We start from the raw sequence: 4,941 nt of genomic DNA on the forward strand, positions 1-4,941 counted from the left end.
AAATGGTCCAAACATATCAGATCATTTCCCTGGCTCATTCTATCTATCAAGAGGCTGACAAAAAGAAATGGTACCCCACTCAGCAATTTTTGTTTTCACACAACATAAAGGTAGAAAACCTTCCTACTGTCCTGTTCAATTGTATGGAATCCTAGTGGGATATTCAAACTAATACAAATGTATATAAAGGGATAGGAAGATAAAACTGCTGCAAAGAAAGTAATTCTTCTACTCCTATAGTCCTGCTCTGTTCAAAAGATCATAGGATTTATAATTTCAACAGATCTTGGTGCTCCATATTAAAAATGAGTAAACTGAAGCACACAGAGGGTGACTTGCCAAAACTGAAACAGATCTCAAGTAGGAGACCTTATATAAAAATAATTTCCTCTGGCTTCAAAACTAGTCTTCAAGTAATAAGTTTCACAGACCCATAGTCCAATGAGCTCTGATAGCCAAAATTACATGCCTTCTAGTACAGGTACATGCACACAAAAAGCAATAAGGAAACAAGTGTCTGTGATGAGGCTGTCATTTATTTTGGCCCCTTGAAGTCTCACGTTTTCCTCAAGACTCATCTAAATTATCACCAGAATGGAACTTTCCTGATAGTGAGAGTTGCTCATGCCCCTATCCTCCTGTAAGTTGCTTCAAATTTATTTTGTATGTTCCTATAAATGCATATACGCACACACATATATATACATATACATGCAAACAAATGAATATGCATGTATATGATTCCCCCCTTCAATAAATGCAATTTTTTTAAGGGCAAGGACTGGTATACTTTTATTTTATTCCCCAGTACCTAGAACAAAGTCTTGAACACAGTAAGAATTTAAGAAATGTTTTTCCATTCATTGATTGTGATAAAATGGTATCATTTACAAGTGTCTCAATGTATTCTGTGTCTTAAGACCACCCAAAATTTCAGTACAGAATGATACAAGAATTTGCTCAGGAACACACACAACACAGAGGACCATAGTTATAACAAGACTCCCCTAAGTTCTACTTATCTGCCACAACAGAATCTGGCTCTTCTGCTCTCACTTCTCTTTATCTTGGACAGTTTAGAAACACTAGCCCAAAAGGATAGGGTAGTAGCTTTTATAGGCTAATGAAAGGCAACATCAGAAGAGGAGAGATGTTGGTGATCCCATCTGGGTTATTGGCAATAGATGCTGCATTTTATCTTTCTGTTGTACAGATGTTACTATTTTTCTTTTTTGATCATGGTACCATAAATCAGTTATACTGTAGAAAACTTATACTAGCTCATGCCAAAAGAAGCCATGAATTGAACAGTTTACTGATACGAGAACTGCCTTTGCCACTACGTATTTCTCATTAATTGTTCCAATGGAGGTGACATGTGGATTTTGCCCCTGATCTTTCATCTAAAACGCTACTGCTATGCAGTTAGACTTGCTGACATTTGCTCTGTAGTGTCTACCCCATTCATTGTTTAAGATGTGTGGCTGACATGATACTTCTCAACCAGATTACCATTTGTTCCAGTCATTTAAAAAATAACTCACAATTAGCCATATTAGGTGCCCTCAGGAGAAAGCACCAACAACATGTATCTTCTGGACTCATTAGTAGGCTTCCTCAGGTATGTTTGTTTACCTCCATATTGGAATATGGGATGATTCTTAGTTCCTTAAAATTCTTGATTCACATACTATGCAAAGAACCTTATGCCTATTGTATGCCTTTAGAGCTTCTTATTTTTTGGAGGGAGAAAGACAAGGCAATTGGACTTAAGTGACTTGCCCAAGGTCACATAGCTAGTAAGTGTCAAGTGTCTGAGCCTGCATTTGAACTCAGGTTCTCTAGACTCCAGGGGCAGTGCTCTATTCACTGAACTTCTTATCCTTGTCTTCAACTTCAAATTAAAAAATATTCATTAAGCACCTACAAGATACAGAGAATTTTATTAAGCTGTGGAGAAAATTCAAAATGAAACCTGTTTTCATGAGACTCTAAGACTAGTGGGGGATAAGACATAAGTCTGGGCAATTATAAATCATGTTTTTGGCCTCAAACACTTAATAGCTGCTTGACTATGTGTAATTCATTTAAATTTTCAGAACTTCAGTTTCCTCTTATTTGCTATATTAAAACCATAGTGTCTAGGGCAGTTGGGTGTCATAGTGGATAGAGCGTGAGACTTTGAGTTAGAAAAACCCTTCTTCCTGATTTCAAATCTGACCTCAGACACTTACAGGCCATCTGACCCTGAGCAAGTCATTTAACCCTATTTGTCTCAGTTGCTTCATCTGTAACATGAGCTGGAGAAGGAATAGCAAATCACTCTGGTATATTTGCCAAGAAAATCCCCCAAAATGGGGGCACAAAAAGTCAGACATGACTGAAAAATAACTAAACAGCAGCAGCAACAACCATAGTACTACCACACAAGATTTATGAGATCATAGATTTAGAGTTTTAGAGAACCTCAGAATCAATTTAATCCAAATTCCTGATATTATATATGACATAACTGATGTTTAGTGACTTGAAAAAAATAATACAGGTATCAGAGTCAGAATTTGAAACCAACTCCTTTTTCTCCATTACATATATTTGTTCTGGGATGTGAATGAGGCACTATGTGTAAAATACCTTGCCAGCTTTAAATCACTATATATGTGTCAGTTGTTGCTATTCGTATTATCATCATTATTTTGTTGCACAATCTTCACAACGCTAAACTCTTAACAGTGGTTCTTTTCCTCATCTCAAACACTTCATTCCTTTTTCCTTTGATTATTTGTTCTATCTAGATTATGCACTTTTTATAATTCATAACGATTTGAACCTTAGACAAACATTCCTTAAGCCTTCTCACCTTTATCTAAATCAGAATGATATGGTTTATATATAGCATGCACCAATATGATCTTTCTGCCTGGAAGTTGAGGATGAATTGGAAACTGCCCGTCTAAGTTCACTTCCCTTTAAGGTGTAAATGAATCCTACCCAGGACCTCTACAACTCTGATTAACACCTATTTAGCCACTTAGGGCTCCCTGAAGTTCATCTATTATCCAAAGACCAGTGGGAAAATAAAGTACAGATTTGGATTTTGCTCATTTCTACAGTGGTAAATTCTAGAGAACCTGGCCACAGGGATTTGTTTTTTCAAAAGACTTTAAAGTATTGGGGAAGCTAATGGTATTAAAAAATCATTTAGGAGTGAGGAAACATAACACATAATTAGCTTGTACAGAGAATCCAGAAGCTTGGGTTAGATTTGAAGACTTCAGTTAACTTTATGACTTCACTTGTGTTTTTAAATTCTGACTCGTAGATACAAGCCTGCATAATGAGAAATAGCAAATATTGTCTTTAAAACAACAAACTAAAAACCAACAACAGCATAATAAAATTAAAATTTGTTCGATGATTCCAATGCAATGAGCCAGGAAAAATCAAAGATTGTGTCCTTTTCCATTGATTCAATTATTAAATAATATTCTTAGGCATATAAATAATATGGGGGTTTATATATATATATATACATATATATATATAATAGATGGGATTTATATATGATTATGTAAAAATGTAACTTCAGAAGAAAGTTGCAAATTGTATTAGAAATGAGAATCATTATTTGTAGGAAGACAGAAAATCATTAAACTACATGTCAAACAATAGCCAAATTCTAGGAAGCACATAACTATTGAGCTATAATTCTATTCTGCATGACCTTTAAAAGGGTTAAAAGACATTAAAAATGTTAAAATAGGATAAATTATGAAAACCTACCCTATTTTATATGAAAGGGACTTGAGAGATATCTAATAATGGTGTTCTAAACTTAGGATGGATTTAATAAATTTAAGTTAATCTGTGAAATAGGATGGCAATATATATATATATATATATATATATATATATATATATATATGTATATCTTCTATATATAACTTTACATTGAAATTATTTACACAATAGTCCAGTTGTAAAGAAGAATTTTGACCAATAGAATGAATTGTGAGGAAGAAGAAACAAAACCAAAAAAAAAACCAAAGGGAAAAAAAGTTGAGTATAAAGTGTGCCTCAATCTGAATTCAGAATCCATAGTTCTTTCTCTGGATGTAGATAGCTCTCTCCATCATGAGTCCTTTGGAGTTGTCTTTGCACCTTGTATTGCTGAGAAGAGTGAAGTCTATCAGGGTTAGTCATCACAGAATCCATATATCTGTGGTTGTGTATAATGATTTCCTGGCTCTGCTCCACTCACTCAGCATTATATAGTGTAGGTTTTTCTAGGTTATTATGAAGTCTGTATCATCTCCATTTCTTTTAGCAAAATAGCATTCCATTAACTTCATATACCACAACTTGTTCAGCCATTCCTCAGTTGATGGGCATTCCCTTGATTTCCAATTCTTTGCTACTACAAAAGAGCCAGTATAAATATTTTTTGTACATATGGGTCCTTTTCCAACTTGTGTGATCTCTTTGGGATGCAATCCTAGAACTGGTATTGCTGGGTCAAAGGGTATGAACATTTTTATAGCCCTTTGGGCATAGTTCCATTGCTCTCCAGAATTGGCTAGATCAGTTCACAACATCACCAATAATGCAACAATGTTCCAATTTTCCCACATCCTCTCCAGCATTTATCATTTTGCTGTTTTGTCATTTTATCCAATCAGACAGGAGAGATATGGTACCTAAGAGTTGGTTGGATTTGAATTTCTCTAATAAGTAGTGATTTTGAGCATTTTTTTTCATATGCCTGTAGATATCTTTAATTTCTTTCTCTAAAACTGCTTGTTCATATCATCTGACTGTTTCTCAGTTGGGGAATGACTTGTATTCCTACAAATTTGGCTCAGTTCCCTGTATCTCATAGAGATGAGGCCTTTATCAGAGACACTGGCTATAAAGATTTTCTCCCAATTTTCTGGTTCCCTC

The sequence above is a fragment of the Trichosurus vulpecula genome, chromosome 3 (assembly GCF_011100635.1).
Source record: "Trichosurus vulpecula isolate mTriVul1 chromosome 3, mTriVul1.pri, whole genome shotgun sequence".
Taxonomy (NCBI): Eukaryota; Metazoa; Chordata; class Mammalia; order Diprotodontia; family Phalangeridae; genus Trichosurus; species Trichosurus vulpecula.